Below are 22,546 nucleotides of genomic sequence, written 5' to 3'. Positions count from 1 at the left end.
GTCTCTGCTTTATAAATGAGTAACAGACACAAAATGGGTTACAACTTAGCCAAGGGAAGAGTGGAAAACTAGACTATTCCCTGAGTACCTCCATCCATTAATACAATGGTTGTGGAGTGGAGTGCCTGCTTTGGGCCCCGCTGTGTTCTGCTCTGAGCAGTAGAGAGGCAGCTGGGGGAGTGGTTGCTAGCTCTCTGGGGGTCCACTACAGTTCTGCTGCTGCACCCACAGAGGCAGGCTCTCCCCCTTTCCATGCCACCCTTAGGCTCATGGGGAACATTCTTTAACTCCCAGGTGAGGCCATCCCAGCCATGTCCTCTGGGCTCTTGGTACCCACCTCCTGGTCTCATCTCTCAGATTCCTCAAACACTCTTGCGGGATGGGCTGCCAGCTCTCCGCCTGGGACACGGCTTCTAGGAACAATGGCAGAGTGCTTTCCCCACTCAGGCTCCACTAACTCAGGAAATCTAATTCATAAGGAATTTGCCCAAATCAGTGGTTTCTGCTCCGAGTTCCCTCAAAAGCCCTGTCTTTCCGATCATTCACTCCCTGGGGCAGTGAAGGCCTCCCAGTGGCCGCTTCCTTGGGGTGCAGCGAGGGTTAAGGGGTAGAAGAAATATTGGGAAGCACATTGGTTAGCACTGTAAATCATGTTAACACCTCACACTCCTCTGTTGAACAAATACTAACAACACTCCTTCCGCGGGACAAGCCGTGTGCAGGCCGCTGGACCACCGCATTTGCTCCAGCCCGCGCCGGCCCCCGCCGGCCCCCGCCCTGTGGGCTGCACAGCACATTCAGACCTTCAGTCTAGAGGCAGGGATTCGAAGTCTCCCCTGCTCTAAGGAAACGCCTCGTCAGCGCATCTGAAAACTGCCGTCCCAAGGGAAAGGACTTCTTAGACACAGAGCAAGAGGAACTAATAGGCTTTTTCTTGCAAATACAGATAAAAAGGACAGCTTGTGGTGGGAACAAAAGCCCCAGGGACCACACACTTACAAGCACGCACACAAATATGTGTGCTAGGATACTATAATTTCTTTGAGCTGTGGTATTCTTCCTCCTTAAAATCCCCACCTTTAGTTTGTCAGGCTTCAAGCTTTGGAAAACAACGTGGGCGCCTTTCCTTTCCTCATGCCCCTTTTTGAAAGTAAAGGGGGTGGGGAAGGGCAGTCCCTGGTGGCAGGTGTGTTTCGCCTCCCTAGGTTTCCAGTCCCAGGGGCAGGACTGGTTGTCCACTCCAGGGAAAGAAAGGGGAAGAAAATACTGGGCCAGAATGAAGAGCGGGAGCCACACGGCCCAGCCCCCGCGGTCCAGCCGTGGGGTCTCGGGCCGGGGGTCACTGGTGTGGTCAGTGCCAACTGCCTAACCCTTCCTTAGATGGTGCTGAGGAAGGCGCTGCCCAGAAAGATCCTCACAGGGAGGTGGAGAAACACGACAACACGGGAGGCCAGCCACATTCTGAGAAGAGCGGAAAAGAGAATTGTGAAACTCCCTAATGGCCCACTACAGAAAAGAGGGATTTGCTTTTCTAATGCCACAGAATCGCATCCGGAAAACACTAATTTTTTAATTCAGATTTATTTATGATCACAAAGGAAAGGCATGTTGATTTCTCATTCTCTGGTGAAGTGTTTTTGATGGTGGGATTTTTTTTTAAAAAAAGATAATATGTCATTTATTAAGCTTCGCATAGAAAAATGACTTTTTTTTTCATGTTTATTTGGAAAAGGCTGTTTTCTTTCTCAAGAGGTTTTTACCAAACTAAAATCAGAATCCAGCCACGGAGGAAAACAAAAGCATTTGACATTCATCACTACTTGTTGAGTACCCACAGGACCCAGGGCATGGCTGGCACTGCTGCAGGTAAGACAGAGAGCCTGGATCCTCAGGGGACTTGCAGCCCACAGGGGGAAAGAGATAAATGCTCAGACTGAGTGTGAGGAAGGAGGAAGAGATGGCTAGAATTCCTGGAATAGCTTGCATAATTTGACCTGAAAGTCTCCAACAGCTCCCATTTTGTTCTGAGCAGAAAGCCAAGTCTCTCAATGGCCTCCAAGGCCCTACTCCATCTGTCTGGCCCCTTTCCTCTGCGGCCCTGTCTCCTCCTCTCTCATTGCTCCCTCTTCCTCACCACCCCCCTCCTGCCCGCCCCGGCCCACAACACACACAGCAACCACACTGGCCTCCTCACCATTCATGCCAGCCTAGGGGCTTTCTCTCTGTCTGGAATATTCCTTGCAGAGATACACTTCCTCCTCCAGGCCTTTATTCAGGTATCACCTTCTCCATAAGCCTTTCTTCCCACCCTCAACACACTTCATGATTCTTCCCTGCATCACAGACCTCCCAAAAGCACACGAGGTACCCTCAGGGGTCCATGGGCTCACTTTGAGAACTCCTGCATTGGAATTCCAAGGGATACTCATTAATATCCAGCTCTGTTTAGTGGCTCTGGAGAGGAGTGTCGATCGATGCATTCAGTAAAGCAGTCAAGTGATTTTAATGATAGGGTTCAAGACCACCCTTTGCAAAAAAAAAAAAAAAAAAAAAAAGGAAGGGGAGGAAGGAAGGAAGGAAACCACTGAAAGATTTTAAATTGAAGGTGAGAGAATTAGATCAGACCTGCAGTGCAGGACCATACTCCTAACCTCCAAGAGATCATGGTGGTCTAAATCAGGGGCCAGCCAGCTACCTCCTCTGAATGAAATCTGGACCTCCACCTGTTTTTATAAATAAAGTTTTATTAGAACACAGTCACACCTATTCTTTTACATAACTATGACTGCTTTTGTGCTAGGATCACGGGGTTGAGTAGTTGTAATAGACACTGTATGGTTGGTACAGCAAAAAATCTTTACTATCTCACACTTTTCAGAAAAAGTGTGCCAATCCCTGGTCTAAACCAAAGGCTGGAAAGCAGAGAGAAAAAGCGATCAATATTTAGGGACAAGATCAGATGAATGGATGGGGTGAGGTGAGAGCGGGGAAGAGGACCTGAGCCCACAAGAGTGAGCCCTGGTCTCAATTTCAGACCACTGAGTACAGGCCGGACCGGCGATTATGATACATGTTGCTGGAACATGTATGAGGACAGTCACTATGTTTTGGAACATGCATTCCATATATTCTCCAGGCCTAACACATAGTTTCTTTCTTCTTCTTCTTCTTCTTCTCCTTCTCCTCCTCCTCCTCCTCCTCCTCCTCCTCCTCCTCCTCCTCCTCCTTCTTCTTCTTCTTCTTCTTCTTCTTCTTCTTCTTCTCTTCTTCTTCTTCTTCTTCTTCTTCTTTTAAAAGATTTTATTTATTTATTAGAGAAAGAGAGACAATGAGCAATGGGGAGTGGCAGAGGGAGAGGGAGAAGCGGACTCCCAGCTGAGCAGGGATCTCAATGTGGGGCTCCATCCCAGGACCCTGGGATCATGACCTGAGCTGAAGGCAGACGCTTAACCAACTAAGCCACCCAGGTGCCCCATAACACACAGTTTCATTGTGATTTCTTGTAGTTTGTAGTTTTTCATTCAGATTTCCTGTAGAAAAGGCTGGCCTTTTCCTCTCAAAAATAAGACTAACAACATTATCAGAGGAACCCTAGGCACAAGTCTAAAATGCATTATATATATACACACACACACATATAGTGTATTACCTCATTTATTCCCATCACCCAGTGAAAAGGTACAATTATTTTCACTTTACAGATTGGAAAAATGAGGCTTCCAGGCTAAATAAAGTGTCCAGAACCAGTATGAGTCCAGAGTTCTTAATATTGCCCTTTGCAAACATGAAGATTTACTGGGTATTTTTATGGTTTGCAAAAGCGGTTTTTGAAAGACCACTCCCAGTGACAGGTAATGGAGGATTCCATTGTTAATACGTTTCCCTCCAGAGCTGGTCTTACCTTTTGCTTCCTGTTTCAAAATCAGTTTCTGATGCATAACAAAACATGACACTTAATCCCATCTACAGTAACTGAGTATTTTTATTACCAGTTGCTGTGGAGCCTGGCCAAGGTTTATGAAAAGCTAAAGAAAAGAAGTCCCGGCCATGGGTGATTGGATCCTACTGATTGACAGTCTCAGTACCAAAGCAGGAGATCCAAAGCGGAAAACCACGGTGCTTGCCTGTCCGTACCTGAGACAGAGCCGGCCACCCCCAGGCTGATGCCAGTCTCACTGATTTTCAGCGCAGACTTTACCTTTGTCACATGAAAGCCCGAGTGCATCTCCAGGCCGGGAGGAAGGAAAACGAAATCTTCATTCGCTCATTCCCTCTATTTCTTTCCCCATCCAGCTAAAGAACACGGCAAAGCTGCTACCCAGCCATCACAATGAAGAGAACGGGGTTTATTCATCAGCTGACTTCAAGAAAAACAGTACAGTGATGTCCTGTTCAACTGGAATTACTGTCCTACAAAAGACTGAGACTGAAACCAAAGGAGAGGGTAGCAACAGGAAAATGGTAAAATGATGATTACCATCTTTTTAAAAACCCACAGGAGGTGACAGCTCTAGATGATACCCACTTCCAGATTTGTTGCTGTGAAAAACCTGTTCTAATAAGCACATAGTTCTTCCCTTCCCTGGCCTCCCCCTGCTTCTCATTGCCAAGTGCGGTACAACCCAGCCTCCGTACTGTGGCCCGCAGTCCTCTGATGATCTGGCTCTCGTGTCCATGCTGGCTTCCGTGGGATCCTCAAGACCATGACCCCTCCCCCCTCAAGGCCTTTGATCTGGGGCTTCTCTCAGGTCATGCTCCTGCTCTTGCCTTCATCCTTCTGCTCTTGGCTCCAGCTTGGCTCAAAAAGGCTACGCCGGGGGCCATGCAGTCACTCTCTCAGCGTCCTTGGCGCTCCTCACCAGCTGCATTAAGATGCTCAGTTGCGTTTTGCGTTATATACCGGGGACCCTTGAACAGAACAGATTTGAACTACACGGGTCCACTGAGAGGCGGATTTTTTTTTTCAATAGATACTATACTGTACTGTCCATGTACTTTCTTACGGTTTTCTTGATAACGTTTTCTTAGCTGAACTTATTGTCAGAATACAGTATATGATGCATGTAACATACAAGATACGTGTCAGCGGACTGTTTCTGTTATTGGTCAGCCTTCTAGTCGACAGCAGGCCACTAGGAGTTCTTAAGCCTTGCCACCAATAGTATTTCTTAAGTTCTTGTCTCTCATTTTTTCCATAAGCTCTTCTTCTTCGTCGTCTTTTTTTAAGATTTATTTATTTATTTATTTGACACAGAGAGAGAGAGAGAGATCACAAGTAGGCAGAGAGGTAGGCAGAAAGAGAGGAGGAAGCAAGCTCCCTGCCAAGCAGAGAACCCGATGTGGGGCTCGATCCCAGGACCCTGGGATCATAACCTGAGCTGAAGACAGAGACTTAACCCACTGAGCCACCCAGGCATCCCTCCATAAGCTCTTCTTTCAAGTTCTTCTTTGCCCGAGTCAAGTTTATATCTGACTCAGGCTAAAGAGCCAACGGGCATAGAATCCCCTGATGGAAACCAGAACTACCCCTCATGCAATAACACCAGCCCAGATGAAAAGCCCCAGTGGCCCGGACCCAGAACCAGTTCGAGCTCCATCCGACTCATGCCTGTTCAATGGCTGTGGAGGAGCCCGTGGAGGGATTGACAGTTACCTCCTCATTATAATACTGAACTCTCCACCCAAAGAGGAGCCCAAGCCTCATTTACATAACACACAGTGTGTGAATAGGCATGCTTCCCTAAGGCACATGTGCGGCCTTAAGCCCACCTGCATGTATGATGATACTCTCCCCTTCCTAAATACTCACCCTAGCCCTAAATACAAGGAACCCATTCACCCTTGCTTGAGGAGTCATGGTTTGGGAACTTACTGCCTGTCATCTCCTTACTTGCTGCAAATGAAGTTCCCTTTGTGCAACGACTACTTGGTGTGGTTTCTGTGACTCATCAAGGAGCAAACTCATGTGACTTGGGTTACAGTAGGTTATGGTATATAGTATATGGTATATGGTATATGGAAGAAGGTAGGGGCAGCTTTCAAATCAGTGGGGAGAAGGCAGATTATTCAATAAATAGACACATGAAAGAGACTAAAATCACCATCTCCCATCATATACACCCACTTAAGCCCTCCAACCTTCCCAAAATTCGAGATGGATTTAAGACCTAAATGTAAAATTATGAGAAGAAAATGTAGAAATTATCAGTACGACCCTACGTGAAGGATAAGTTACTTATCACTAGGTGCTAAAAGCAATTTTCAGACCCCCAAAATAAAAAGTATGGAGTAAAAAAAGATATATTTCTCTACCTCAAAATAAAAAACTATACAACAAAAAACACCATAAACAATGTTAAAATATTAGCAACTCAGGGAGAAAATACTTTGCAACATATGTAGCAAACAAAGGATTAGTAAAAAGAGTATAAAGAATGCTTGTAAATCATTAAGAGACAAATAATCCAATTTTAAAATGGTTAAAGAATATGACCATTAGTTTTTTTTTTTTAAGATTTTATTTATTTATTTGACACACAGAGATCACAAGTAGGCAGAGAGGCAGGCAGAGAGGAGGAAGCAGGCTCCCTGCTGAGCAGAGAGCCCGATGCGGGACTTGATCCCAGGACCCTGAAACCACGACCCGAGCCAAAGGTAGAGACCTCAACCCACTGAGCCACCCAGGCGCCCCGAGCAGTAGTTTTTTAAAAGAGGATCTGTAAATGGCCAATAAACATATAAGAAGTCACTCAGTCTCATTAGCACACAGGGAAATGTAAATCAAAACAAGGAGGACCTATGTTGTATTGTGTGGTGACAGATAGAACCCACGCTCGTGGTGAGCAGAGCATAACATTAGACTTGTGGAATCACTATGTTATAGAGGTGAAACTAACGTAACATTGTGTCAACTATACTTTAATAAAAAACAAACACACAAACAAACAAAAACCAGATGGACTGAGGTCATCCCTATGGGACTGGCAATATTTAAGTGGGATGGGGTCTAGTGTGGTGAAGATGTGGAGTAAGAGAGATCTTAGAGTGCTGTGACTGTAGATTAGATTAGTCTCACCTGGTCCTCAGGGGCAGCAATTTAACTGTATCTCTTATAACTCAGAGGTCCTACCGCAGGACCAGCCATTACACTTGTAGGTATCTTCTCTAGAGAAACACTTGTGCCTCCCCACAAGGAGGCATACGCAAGAGAGCCAGTGCAGCACGGCTTGCAAATGTGAGAACTATAAAAGTATACAGCAAAAGGGGGAATGCCTAAATAAAACAACACACAGGACATTCAGAGAAATGAATCACATCCATATGGATGAACCACCAGAGATAACCCCCCAAACATACTGCTTGGCGATAAAAGCAACTTTCAGATTAGATGTAGAGGGTGGTAATCATTTATATAAAAACACCTACATGAAACAAGACTGTGCCTTTTCCAGGGGTGCATATAAATGTATGTAAAGTGTTAAAAGTTGTCTGGAGGTATGCCCACCAGCTCATACCTGGGGTTTCTTCTAGAGAGAGAAGGTAGTGAGATTGTGGAAAGGTGGCTGAGGAGGGTATGAGCTATCCAGTTCTGATTCTGCACCCAGTTCTAATCAGTGGGGTTTTCCCCACTGTCAGGCAATTAACTCAATTCAGTTCTGACACTGTGTACATAGGGTCAGACCCCACAGGTCAAGCGTTCAGTCCTACAAGACTGCCACCCCCCCCCACCCTGCAACTTCAGATGGCAGTAGCAAGTGCACATTTGTCCTCTGTGCTTCTGATCGTCAGGCTACAGAATCTCCGATCTCAGTTCTCTGAACGCTATCCCTTTGGGTTTTTATGGAGGCTTCACTGCAGAGGCACAATTGACTAAATCATTGGCCGTTGGTGATTAGATTCAATCTCCAGCCCCTTCACTTCTGCCCAGAAGTCAGGAGGTGGGGCTGAATGTTCCAACCCTCTAATCACATGCTTAATTCCCCAGGCAACTAGCCCCCATCCTTAGGTTACCTAGTGGCTTTCCAAAAGTCACCTTATTAGCATGCTAGACACCTTTATCCCTCTCATCACTTAGGAAATTCCAAGGGTTTTAGGAGCTCTGCGCCAGAACTAAAGACAAGGACAAATCACAGTATCACAGCAGTTCTCTGAGTTTTTGGTATCTATCATCTGTCTTCTGTGTAATTGACACAATTTAAAAAATAATTTTCATTTAAGAAAATAAACTGCTCCTCAATGAGTAAAGTACCGACATGGAGAATAAGCCATTAGACAATTTTATAACAATTTAACAATGTCCCAACATCCAAGCTCATGATCAGTGGGTTCATCTCAATAAAGAGGGCAGAGGCCATATGTTGAGCTCAGTGAGTGCTTCCTCCAGTTGGTGGCAGAAGAGAAAGGCAGAGGGATTCCAAATGAGGGAATGATTCAAGATGTCGCTGGTTGGAAGATTGAGGGCGTTACCTAAGAAGGAATATGAACGGCCTCTAGAAGCTGGTCCTGGCTGACCTTCAGCAAGAAATGGGACATTCAGTCCTACAACCACAAGGAGCTAAATTCTGTGAACAATCTGAATGAGCCTGGAAGCAATTCTTTTCCGGAGCTTTGAGATTAGTCCAGCTGACAGCTGGGTTTCAGCCCAGAGATACCCTAGGCCTAGACCCCAGCGGGGCCCACCTGGCCTTCTGACCTACAGAAGCATATGCTAACAGGTGGGTATTATTGAACAATAACAACAACAACAACACCAAAGCCAGGGTCAATAGGTTTTTTTGGGATGGGCCTTCTGCCTGTAAATTGGAAAGGTAGTACTTAAGATCTCCTCCGTCCGCTGTTTTTCTTTTAAGACTGTGGTTCTTAGCTGACTTGGAGAGGGGAGGTTGTTATCTTTCCAGGAGACAATTGAAACAGTTTTCAGGGGAAAAAAAAATGTCTGTGGGTATTCGAGATTGTCACAAAGACTAGGAATCTCTCTGGCCATTTGCTGTAAGCACTGAAGAAGCCAAACACTAAACCACAGGCACAGACCGTCCTATGGATGATCCTGCCAGCTGAGAAACATTGTCTTTATATGCGTCAGACTGAACCTCACATGTGTAAAAAGGTTTAAGGTTTACTGTTTTTTTTTTTTTTTTTTTTACAAACTTAACATTTGTTGTTGAGGGATTATTCCACATTTCCATGTGGGCTGCTCTTCTGTACGGATAGGACATCAACATTATCTAAGACTCACTAATGGGTGAGCCAAGCTTGCACTTTGCTCAAAATCAATAGATAGGAGAAAGGGTTAGTGCCATTGGTGGCCAGTATCACACTGAGATTACAGTCTTGTTGACTTGTGGGTTGCTGCAAATTTATGAGGAAAGCCATAGTCAGGACATCAAACAATGAGCTGCTGCTTCTGGTGTAATAGATTTGTTACTGAGTACATGTTACTGGGAATGGAAACTGGAGTCTGGAGAAGGCACCATGATACCCCGGGGTGCAGGGCAGTGTGTTGGCAGCCTAAACTCAGCCCCACAATAACTCAGTCCTCATAGACAGTCGGGCCAGAGAGATTTATGGACCCCAAGGAACGCGTGCGACCAAGGCTGCTCAAAGGAGGCAATACATTGTGAGATTCTGACTGTCAAATAACATGTTGGGGTTTCTTCAGTGGTCCCAAGACTTAGAGATTACCTCTTTAACACATCAATAACTTAGCCTCTGGTTAGCAAGGTTCACTGGGGCATGACTAATCAGAGGATGAAAGTGTCTTTGTGGGGATTAACTTTAATGAAAAGAAAAGGGATAGTTATTTGGGGAGTTTGAAATCTTCCATAAATCAAAGCGAACACTGACAAAGCAGGTTCATAAGGTAAGAATGAAGCCATTGTGGGGAAAATTAAGGACCAGCTACTTTTTATATAAATCACAGGTCAGGTCTACATTGGTTGAGGATTCCATGGGAACAGGACCATTTAAAACTTCTTCAGGTGTAAAGGAATGATATTTGGGGGAAGCTTAGCCCTCCTTAAGGAAAACCAGATGGCCCTTGTCCTTGTTAACCCTTTCCACTGACTTAGGATTATCTGGCAATGGGCTCCTTGAATATTTGAGGGCGCAATCCCCACTTATTCCAAATTCAGCTCTCAAAGTACATCTTGAACCCATTCCTTACCAAGGGGCCCTATAATTTAAAGCCTATCCAGGATCATGGAAATGACTCCATGCAGCCCACCCATCACCTAAGAAGGATGATTCTGTGTCCCACTGAGAGTATAGGCATTAAAGTCATAAGAATGAGCTAGAGGTGGATTCTGCTGTAAGCAAGTAACTAAAGTTTACTCCACGAGTAACAGGGAGAATTGACTTTATATCTCTCCCGATACGATGCATTGCAAAGGACTTAACATCAACAATGTTGTGTTGCTGCCAAAACTGTATAACCTGCTTCTGATCATGGGAAACTACCAGATAAACCCAAGCTGAGTGAAATTCTACCGAACTGATGTGTTTTCTTAAACTTTTTTTTTTTTTTTGTAGAAGACAAAGAAATTCTGAATGGCCATTCCAGATTAAAGAGCTATGACAACAAAATGTAATGCATCATCCTGGACTGGATTCTTGTCAAGACAGAAGTATTGCTAGAAACAATATTGGGACGATTAGTGAAATGTCTTTTAGTAACAGTACTGTATCAGTGTTAAATTTTCTGAATTTCATAGTTATATATAGTTATGTAAAAGATTTCCCTAGTTTCTAAGAAAGAGAAACATTTTATGGTTAAAGTTCATGATATTTGCAACTTATTCTCAAAAGGTTGAGAAAAAATTATATATGAAATCCATGTGTGTTTGTATGTATCAGTTCACGGAATTTGATTTAACTACCTCATGGCATCACCATCAACATCTCAGGCTCCTTCCATTTCTTTGCATTGCCCCTGCTGGACTGGCTTCGCCTTTGTGCCTTTTTTTTTTTTTTTAAGATTTTATTTATGTATTTGGCAGATAGATCACAAGTAGGCAGAGAGGCAGGCAGAGAGAGAGAGGAGGAAACAGACTCCCCGCTGAGCAGAGAGCCTGATCCGGGGCTTGATCCCAGGACGCTGGGATCAGGACCTGAGCCAAAGGCAGAGACTTTAACCCACTGAGCCACCCAGGTGCCCCCACCTTCATGCTTTTATTGCAACTATTCCAGGTGGTGTATCCAGATAAGACAATGTGCCTAAAAGGAAGAAATAGCATCTAGTCCCATAGTGAGTCTCTCCTTTCTCATGGGAGAGATGTAACTTTCTCGGCAGTTGCTTACAGATGTCCTCCCATATTTCACTAGACAGAATTGGCTTGTGTATGGGTCTTGGATCATCATCCAAAGGCAGACGGAATTAACTAGTTGGTTGGACTAACTGGTCTAGCCTACTCATCTGCGGTTAAACAGATTTCAGGAAGTCGACCATAATATATTTGTAGTCAGGGTTCTCTAGAGAAACAGAAAAATGTATATAGAGAGATATGTAAGAGGAGATGTATTATAGGAATTGGCGCATATAGTGATGGAGGTCAAAAAGTCTCAGTCAGCCATCTAGAGGCTGGAGACCCGGTAACGCCAATGGTATAATTCAGTCTAAGTCCAAAGGCCTGCGAACCAGGAGCTCCCCTGTCCAAGAGCAGGGGATTTGCCCTTCCTCGGCCTTTTTGTGGATTGGATGCCTGTACATATGGGTGAAGGTAATCTTTTTACTCAGTCTACTGTAGAATCTCTTCCAGAAAAAACCTCACAGACACAACCAGGAATGGTGCCAGCTATCTGGGTATCCCCTGGCCCAGTCAAGCTGACACGTAATACTAACCATCACAGTATTCTTTACCTCTAAGGGGAATCTACTTTGGAAAGTAATTTTTTTTCAGATACCACAGGAGGGTTCATAAATATTAAAGCCTCACATACATTTCTCCTCCTTCTAAATCAACATTGGTTACTTCTACCTTCACCAATGAAATAGCTCCTTTGTTGACTGCTCTAAGAAATAGTCTGAAAGGAAATACCACACAGCCCTAAAAGGGGGAGTGGATGTCTCTAGAGTTTTTTACTTTAAGTATATGTTCATTCATTCATTCACATATACATATGTGTGTGTATGTATATATATATATATGTGTGTGTGTGTGTGTGTGTGTGTGTGTGTGTGTATGTATAAATATATATATATTCAACAAATATTTATTAAGCACCTACTATATTCCAGGATCAGGAATATTAATGAAAAGCTGTAGTCTCTGCTTATAAAGAATGTACACTGTGGTGGAAAAACAGACATCCTATCAAGTATAATAAATGTCACTAATGGTAAGAATCAGAAAGAAAGACTATTAAAGATGGGTGACATCATAAAGGAAAATTACAACTATCTCAGATACTTGGGATTCTCATGACATTAATCATGCCATAAAATATAGGCAAGATAACCATCTTGTGTAGCATGTGTTGCAAGTGTCATCCTTTTGTTTCTTTTATGGGATTAAAATAAAATTCCTATATATATTCATATTTTACAACAGTTTAGTCCTTTCAAATAAGAAGTTAAGTGTTGGTTTTCAACCCTGACACTCTATTCCCTAAGAAGTCTTACAACACAGAAATTCATTTTAAACTATGCTTGTAGATTTTCTCCATCCAATTCCACTGGCTACTGTTAATAGTTAAAGGGGAGAGACTCTTTAGGCTTGGTTATTGATGAGCGAACATATAAGACTTACTATTTGCCAGACACTAAGTGCTTTACATATATCACTCATTTATTCCTTGCAGCAACTTTATGATATAGAGTAAGGAAACTGGGCTAGGAAGGATTAAATAACTTGCTCAAGGTCACAGGGCAGTAAGTGATAAAGATGGGATTCAAAAAAAGTTGGCCTGGCTTCAGAGTGCATGCTTAGTTCTGCTAGGCAGTAGAGGTATGTGACCATGGGAGCTGATCTCAAGGCATATTTCAGTACCATACTCTGTTGCTCCCCTAATTCATTTCTACATATGTGTCAAGTACTTATGAAGGCAAAATCCAGGTTATTCACAGAATATTATGAGTCAAAAAAAAGAGATCACAGGGAAATATAAATTAGAAAGTATCTTGAACTGAGCCAACCTGGAAAAATATGCCAGAATTTTAGTCACAACCAAAGCATGCTAGCAGAGTAATTTATGGATTTTAACACTTACATTGAAAACGAAGAAAACTGGGTGCCTAGGTGGCTCAGTTGTCAAGCATCTGCCTTCGGCTCAGGTCATGATCCCAGGGCCCTGGGGTGGAGCCCAACATCCCTCTCCCTGCTCAGCAAGAGGCCTGCTTCTCCCTCTCTCACTCCCCCTGCTTGTGTTCCCTCTCTCACTGTGTGCTTCTCCGTCAAATAAATGAATAAAATCTTTAAAAAAAAAAAAAAAAAAAAGGAAAGAAAAAAAAAACCCTAAAAAATGGTAACTTAATTTTGTATCTTAAAAAGCCAATTCAAGCCAAAAGTAAGTCCAGGGTAAAAAAAAAAAAAAAAAAAGAAGAAGCTCAGAGTAGAAATTAACAAATAGAAAAGAGAAAATTAATAGAAGAAATCAAGGAAACCAAAGTTGGTCTTCCAAAAAGACCCAGAAATTTGAGAAAATTTTAACAAAAATGACCAAGGGATTAAAAAAAAAAGGAGAGAAAGCACAAAATACCAAAATTAAAACTGTAAGTGGTATCATACCTAGAGAACCTACAGAAATTAAAAGTCTTTTAAGGGAACATTATGAACAACTTCATGCCAACAAATTAGATGATTTAGATGAAGTAGTCAAATTCCTAAAATGACTATTAAATTCCTAAAAATTATTAAAACAGATTCAAGAAGAAATTTTTAAAAATCTTAATAGAATTATAAAGTGTAAAGAAAATAAATTAGGAACTAAATATCATTACATAAAGTAAAGCTCACAGTCAAATGACTTTGTTAGCAAACTGTATCAACATTTAAAAAACAAATACCACCCTACCCAAAGTCCTTCAGAAAAATAAAGAAGGAGAAAACAACTATTAACTAATTCACTGAGGACAGTATTAATCTGATACCAAGGCCGGATAAATACATCACAAGAAAAAAAGAACTAAACAAACCAATATCCCTTATGAACAGACATAAAAATATTTAACATAATATTAGTTAACTGATTCCAGAAACATACTAAAAGAATTATGCACCCTGGGCAAGTGGGATTTATCCCAGGAATGCAAGATTGGTTTAACAACCCAAAATCAAATAATTCATGTAATATGTAAGTAGAAGACTAGACAAAGATCACATGACCATCACAACAGACTGAGCACATGACTAAATCCAATGCCCATTAATGATGAAAACTCTTGACAAACTAGGTATAGAAAGAATGTCCTCAGTCTGATAAAGGCACCAACAAAAACTAACAGCATGCTTTTTAGTTAGTGCCAAAAAACTGAATGCTTTCCCCTAAGATTGGGAATAATGCTAAGCTAAATAAGCCAGTCAAAGACAAATACCATATGATTTCACTCATATGTGGAATTTAAGAAACAAAACAAAGAAAAAAGAGACAAACGAAAAAGTACTCTTAACTGTGGAGAGCAAACGGATGGTTACCAGAGAGAGGGGTGGGAGGGAGGAGGGGTATGAGGATTAAAGAGCACATTTGTCACGATGAGGACCGAGTTATGTATAGAATTGTTGAGTCACTATATTATGCCCCTAAAACTAATATAACACTGTGTGTTAACTGCACTGGAATTTTTAAAAAATTAATTGAAAAAACATACTTGTAAGGAAAGAAAAAAAAATGTTAATTAAAATTTTTGAAAAAAGGCTGGGAATAATGCAATAAAGTCTGCTGTCACCACTTCTGTTCAAATGAAGGTTGTAGCCAGTGCAGTAAGACATGACAAATAAAATACAGACTGGGAATGGAAGAGACAAAACTCTCCTTGTTTGCAAGCATCCGTATGGAAAAGCGAAGGTCCTAAAACAAATTTTTAAAAATCTTAATAGAAATTTTGAAATTTCTTTGAAAAGCTTTGAAAATATCAAAGCTTGCTATATAAAGCTTAATCTTAAAAATTATTATATGAAATCTACAGCAGTCAAGAATACATAGTATTGGCATAATGATGAACATACAGATCAACAGAACAGAAAAGAAATTCGATAAATAAACCCTTACATATATGGTCAATTGATTTTCAAAATGTGTCAAAGCAATTCAGTGAAGGAAAGCATGGGCTTTTCAAGAATTGGTACTGGGCCAGTAGAATATCTAAATGCAAACACATGAATTTAGACCTTTATGCAACTCACAAACATTAACTCAAAGTGGATGATAGATACACTAATATGTAAGAGCTGAGCCTATAAAATTTCCAGAAGAAAACATATGAGAAAATCTTTTTGACTTGGGATTTTGAAAAGATTCATAGATAGGTCACCAAAAACATGATCCAACTGTTATAAAAAATACAAATAAATAAAGAAATAATGTGAGCCATAAAAGAAAAATATTGGTAAATTGAACTACGTCCAGAATATATAAAGAACTCTTAAAACTCAACAATAAGAAGCAACTGAAATGTCCATCAATGGATGAAAGGATAATGGAAGGGCTCCTGGGTGGCTCAGTCAACTAAGTGTCTCCTTTCAGCTCAGGTCATGATCCCAGGGTCCTTGGATCGAGCCCCTCACTGGGCTGCTCAGCTGGGGATCCTGCTTCTCCCTCTCCCTCTACTTGCTGCTCTGACTACTTGTGCTTTCTAGCTCTCCGTCAAATAAATAAATAAAATCTTTTTTTAAAAAAAGGATAAAGAAAGTGCAGTATGCAGATAAAGTGGAATGTTATTAGCCTCAAAAAGGAAAGAAATGCCAACACATGCCACAACAAGAATATCCTTGAAGATGCTATGTTAAGTGAGATAAACCATGAAAGGACAAGTATTGTATGATTCCATTCATAAGAGATTCCTCGAGTAGTCAGATTCACAGAGACAGAAAGCAGAATGGTGGTTGCCAGGAGCTGGGGAGAGGGATGGATAAGGAGTCAGTGTTTAATGGGTACAGAGCTTCAACTGGGGATATGGAAAAAAGCTCTGCAGATAAATGTCAGTGATGGCTGCACAACAAGGTAAATAAATATACCTAATGACAAATGTATGGTTAAAATGGTAAATTTTTTGTAATGTGTATTTTATAACTTCAAAAAGACAAAAAGGAAAACTCAATAGTAAGAGGACAAGCAACCCAATTTTTTTTGAAGGTTTTATTTTATTTATTTGATGGAGAGAATGCAAGAGAGGGAGCACAAGCAAGGGGAGAGAGAGGGGGAGAAGCAGGCTCCCAACGATCAGGGAGACAGATGCGGGGCTCGATCCCAGGACTCTGGGATCATGACCTGAACTGAAGGCAGACGATAACAACTGAGCCACCCAGGCAGCCCAAGAAACCCCAATTTTTTTTTTTTTAAGAATTTTATTTATTTGACAGAGAGGGATCACAAGCAGGCAGAGAAGCAGAGAGGCAGGCAGAGAGAGAAGAGGAAGCAGGCTCCCCACCAAGCAAAGAGCCAGATGCAGGGCTTGATCCCAGGACTCCGAGATCATGACCTGAGCTGAAGGCAGAGGCTTAACCCAGGCGCCCTAAGAAACCCAATTTTTAAGATGGTCAAACATTTACATAGATAATCAGTACAAATGACTAATAAGCCCAGGAAAAGCTGATCATTTCCATGAGCCATCATGGAAATGCAAATGAAAACCACAACAGGCTACCACTCCACACCTACTATAATAGCTATAATTCCAAAGAGTAACACCACCAAGTGTTGGTAAGTATGCGTAGAAACTGGAATTTTCATACATTGCTGATGTAAATATAGAATTATACAGCCAGACTTTGGGAAATAGTCAGACAATTTTTTAAAAATTTGAACATATGCTTGCTGTTTAACCCAGAAATTCCAATACTAGGTATCTACCCAAGAAAATACGTTCACGCAAACCTGTATAAACGGCATCATTCATAACAGACCCCAAAACAGAAACAACCCAAGTGTTCATCAGCAGAACAGAGGCACAACAATATGTGTGCATCCATGTAATAAGCAATAGTGATAAAAATAAATAGACTATTGCAACATGTGGTATGAACTGGAAGATCCAGTAGGCAATCCCAAGTGAGGGGTTTCACCCCTTGAGGGATTGTCCTCTCTCTCTGTCAACCATCTCATTTCATTTTATTTTTCTTTTCTTTTCTTTCTTTCTTTCTTTCTTTTTTTTGCTGTTAAGACTTTGTTTATTTGTCGAGAGAAGGAACACAAGCAGGGGGAGTGGGAGAGGGAGAAGCAGGCTTCCCGCTGAGCCGGGAACCCAGTTCAGGGCTCGATCCCAGGACTCCGAGATCATGACCTGAGCCGAAGGCAGATGAGGAAACAATTAAGCCACCCAGGCGCCCCAAGCATTTCACTTCTTAGAAATCACAGGGTTAAGTGTGCACGACTCCTGACTCCTGCAATTATTCTGTGGGTTTGAAACTGAGTGTGTTTTACCAGGCCAAGAGCCCGCCTCTGGCACCTCTGAGGGCTCTTTCTCACTATTCATTTCACTCAGTTGTTATTTTTTCCTTTCTGTATTCAGTGGCTTTATAATGTTCCAAAATTTTCCATGAAGATAATTTCCAGAAGAATGAGCTACCAGGTTTGGATAGCAAGCTCACCGGCTCACTTACCACCCCTGCAGGACTAGCCTGGCTGACCTTGTCACTTAGGAGACATGCCCAGGCCTGGGGATCCCACCAACCACACCCCTCCAAGTCTCCGTAAGGAGAAGCCAGAAAAACCACCTCCATCTCCCCCTCCTCCAGCTGGGTCCCAGCCCTCCTCACTTCCCAGCCTAAAGCAGCCATACAGCAGGGTATCCTGGGCTCTGTGAACAATGCTTTCAAGTGGACAAGGTGTAGGTACTCGGTGGAGGCCTGGCTCAGGCCAGCATACTAGGCTAAACCTTACCCTCAGCGGGACTCTAGTCCCATGCCCAAATCCAGTCCCACACCTATATTTTTAAATCAAGATTTATTAGCACATGACCATGTTCATTCATTTACATATTGTCTATGGCTGCGTTCACACTAAAGTGTCACACTTGAGTAGTTTTGACAGCGTTGCCCACAGAGATATTTACTATTTGGTTTTTTACAGAACGAATTTGCTCACCTTCTACCCCATCCCCCAATGGCCATGACTCTGTCTAACTTTTGAGAGGAGGGCTGGTATCAGACCTGTCACCAGACTTCTGGGGGGCACCAGTGTCCAACTCTTGATCGCAGCTCCGGTCATGATCTCAGGATCATGGGATCGAGTCTCATGTTGGGCCCCATGCTGGACGGGAAGTCTGCTTGACATCTTGAGATTCTCTCTCTTCCCCTCCCCCTCCTCACATGTGCTTGCTCACTTGTGCGCTCTCTCTCGCTCTCTCTCTCTCTCTCTCTCTGTAGGATAAATTTAAAAATCCTACATAAAAAAAAAAAAAAATTCCAGGTGCCTTGGTCACATCCCAGAATAGCTAAGTCAGAATCTCTGGGAAGGGGACCCAGGCATCAGCATCTTTACAAGTTTCCCAAGTGATTCCAATGCGTAGCCCTGTTTGGGAATCACTGAAGAGAGTTTTATCCAGGGACGCTGGGAGGGACAGCTGGTTCTTTTTCTTGTTCGTTTGTTTATTGGTGCTATGTCATTTACAACTTTTAAAGGTCAGATCAAAAACAGATACGTCATAGACTCGAATGCAAAATCTACATGAATTTTCAGATATTTTCTATTTGCAATGAACTGCTTGCCACTTTAGGTCGCACGCAGGTATCAAGGGAAGCCACACCCCATGTGAAAGCATCTTGCACTTGGGAAGAAGCCAAAGTGGGGCTGCGGTGTCCCCAGTAATCTTTATCTGAATTTCGCCGTGAACTCGCCTCTGATGCAACCACTGATTGCATCTCCAGGGCCTCCTCCTCCCAAAAGCAGCTATGAATTAACTTCCTCAAAAGTGTACCTGGATCCAGTTCTTTCCTCTGCTGGCTGTGCCACGGCTGTCTCCCCCCGGCCCCGCAGTGGCCTCCTGATGAGAATTCTGGCTGCATTCCTTACCCATAACAAGACTGATTTTATGAAATTTGACTGTGTCTCTTTCTGGCCTTAAACACTTGATGGCTTCACACTGCACCCAGAGGGAAACTGAAACTCTTGACTTGGTTAACAAGTCCTGCCCACCGCCCACCTGTCCAACCTTAGGTGTGACTTTCACCCTTCACCCCTGGCTTCCCTTGGCTCCTGAAAGAACCCGAGCACAGCCCCACTGAAGGCCTTTGATCCACCTCAGTGATCCTCCCCACACAGCGTCACCCTTCAGGATTTAGCTGACAATGTCTCCCCAGCCGGGCCTTCCCCAACACCCCGCCTGAGGCAAGCACTCCCTACCCCAAGTAACTCTCTACTGAGTCTCCCCTTTCATTTTGTCCCTTTAGGATAAATATCACTGCTTGTGATTTTTTTTAAAGATTTTATTTATTTATTTGACAGAGAGAGAGAGACTCACACACAGAGAGGAACACAAGCAGGGGGAGTGGGAGAGAGAAGCAGGCTTCCCACTGAGCAGGCAGCCCAACGCTCGATGCTCAATCCCGGGAATCTGGGATCCTGACCTGAGCTGAAAGTAGACACTTAATGACTGAGCCACCCAGGCACCCCTGTAATCTTTTTCTTCCTTCCTCCCTCCCTCCCCTTCCATCTCTTCCTTCTCTTTATTTTTCTTTCTTTCTTCTTTCATTCATTCTTTCTTTCTTTCTTTCTTCCTGATTCATCTATTCTTCTAGAATCTAAGTTCCTTTAGAAGAGAGACGGAGTCATTTGAGACTCCACTGTGTGCCCAGAACCAAACCCCCATGGTAGGTGCTCAAGAACTATTTATCGTGTTGAGATTAGTTTAGTGTTCCTATCAGCCAGCCCTGGTTTCTCTCTCTCATCCACACAGATGGCATGTCATCCAGGGCTTGGAATGCCCATGCCCAGAAGGTAGGAGTGAATGGGAGACGGCCTCTGAGGAGCCAGCAGTCACTCATTCCTGCCAGCTGTCACCATGTACGTCCATGGTTGCTGGACCTTCCAACATTTCAAGAGATGTAGACAATCTAGATCTTATGTGATTTTAAAACATTGGCAACTGAACTAAACTAAGCTTAAAACACACACACACACACACACACACACACACAAAAAACAACCAACCCTCTGGGAGGCCAAGCAAAACACATAGCACATCTGTGGGCTGGATCCAGCCCGAGGGCTGCCCGTTTTCAACCTCTGCTGAATTCCAGATGGGCGAACTCTCTGGTTCTCCTCTGATCTTCCAGCTCAGTTACCCTATCAAAGGGAGGAATGAGGTTAGATGTGGTTTGGATTATCAGTGTTTCCTAAGAAAAGATAGTTCTTTGAAGCATGAATTCAACTCTGGACTTCAAGGGCTGTAGGCCCAGCAATGGAGTGAGCTAGCCAGTCTGCCACTCACTAAGCGTTCCTGCGTACCTGCTGGTGCCAAGGACAGAGCAGCCTTTTGGCCACAGGCTGGAGATCAAAGTCTTGGGCCACCTGCTTGCAGCCAGCCCCACCACTGCCCTTCCTCATTTGGCCCTCCCTGACCAGCCCTCTAGGAGCTCCAGCTGCGCTCCCCATGTCTGGCTTACCTCACCAACCTCCTCCTGGTCCCCAGAAACCTGTTCACCCCAGAGAACACCACCTCCTCCCTTGCAGGCCCATTGGCCGGCCCTCCCGGACAATGGCCACACCAAGGGTGAGCAAGGTGGTTTGACTGGCGGCCAGCACTGTTTTCTTTCATTCTGCTTTGCTTTATGATGTCTCATCCCATATCCATCTGTCCATCCCTCTCTTCATCCATCAGTCCACTTTCCTTTCTGATGTATTTCAAAGTGAACCGCAGACATTGGTGTGCTCCAACTTGCACATGGTTAATATTCAACCTTTGTCATTGTGTTTTGAGATAAAAATTGACCGATAAAATGTACAACCCTTAAGTATATAGTTTTGAGGTTGGACAGATGCATAGGCCTGAGCAACCCAAACCCTTATCAAGGCACAGAATAGTACCATCAACCCAGAGCACTCCCTCATGTCCCCTTCTCAGCCACTGTCCCCACCTGCCCCTCAGAAGCCAGCCCTGCTCCAACCATTTTAACCGTGGATGAGTTCACCTATTCCCAAATTTCACAGAAATGAAATCATGGAGCGTTGACTATTTCGTACAAGGCTTCACTCAGGGAAATGCATTTGAGGTTCGTCCAAATGATGAATGTGTATGACCCATTATATGTTTATCTAATTTCCTATTGATGGGTATGTGCACAGCTTACAGTTTTCGGCGATTACAAATAAAGTCGCCGTGAGCATCCTTGTACAGGCATTTTGGTGTCCTTTTATTTCTCTTGGGTAAACACCAAGGGGTGGGAGCAGATGCACGTGTACCCTGGTTTTAACCAGGGTTTCAAGTTGATCCAACGATATCAGCAATCGCCACTGAATTTCTCCAAGGGCCACACCTGGATGGATATGTCCAGAAAATGAAAGATAGACCTTGCCTTCAGACAGCCTGCTGTCCAGTGAGGGCAACAGACATGCACCTATGGCCACTTCAATGACACCTTTGGGCCATGGGTTGCCCCACCTGCTCGGGAGAGAGAGAATGAGGCAGCCCAACAGTGCCCTACGTTTGGGCAGGTAGAAGTTGAAGCATCCGGGAGGGCTTCAAGCAGGAGGCAGGATGTGAGCTGCACCCGGAAAGTGAGCATATGTGAGACAAGAGGAGATGAGGAAAACACGAGGGCAGGACAGGGTCAGATGTCTTCCTCGGAAGAGGAAGAAAAGACAAGCTGGCCGGGCCTAGAAGGGCCTGGAGAGAAAAGAAACATCAAATCAGGCGGCAGGATGTTTGGGGCTCTGATCATTGCCGATCAGGCCACAGAGGTTCAGGTTTTCAAGGGCTCTTCCCCTTTCTCTTTTGGGGCTCAGTGAGCTGGGTTACCAATAATTTTAGCCCCAAACAATACTCCGAAAATCCAGACACAACTGAGGAATTTTAAATTTCCTCGGGATTTCCATTTGCAGAAAATCGGGCATGTCATTCCAACGCTGCTCTAGTGATGTTCCAGTTTCACTTTGCAGTTTCTCGGTTCAGTGGCTACCCTTCGTAGGAGCTGCACAGAGTAGGACGTCGCTGGTCCGAGGACCAGGTGGTCACTGTCAGTGTTCCTTACGTGCCCGATTTGTGACTTTGCAGGCCAGGCCCTCTGCCCTGTGCTGCCTACAGTTTTGAAGGCAGGGAAACAGGCTTCGGGCCACGTTAAGAGAGTGCCCTTTCAACACCCATGTTCTACCCTCAGCAGCCTGGCCCATGAGACCACACAACCCAAATGGGCTGGCAGCAGCTCGGGGCTCCCAAGTGACAAGAAGGAGTCTGCGCTTC

General features: G+C 43.7%; 1 long non-coding RNA gene across 1 annotated transcript; it reads left to right on the top strand.

Moving 5' to 3' along the window:
• Nucleotides 1-1,711: 1,711 nt before the first annotated feature.
• On the top strand, nt 1,712-10,831 carry LOC309859257. Its single transcript, XR_014308645.1, has 3 exons — nt 1,712-1,866; nt 4,294-4,461; nt 10,528-10,831. It is a non-coding gene; the product is annotated as an uncharacterized lncRNA (long non-coding RNA).
• Nucleotides 10,832-22,546: the final 11,715 nt, after the last annotated feature.

Source organism: Mustela nivalis (assembly GCF_964662115.1).
Source record: "Mustela nivalis genome assembly, chromosome: 2".
In the NCBI taxonomy this organism is placed as follows: domain Eukaryota; kingdom Metazoa; phylum Chordata; class Mammalia; order Carnivora; family Mustelidae; genus Mustela; species Mustela nivalis.
The sequence above is the reverse complement of the archived record's forward strand: the minus strand, read 5'-3'. Positions and strand labels throughout refer to the sequence as shown.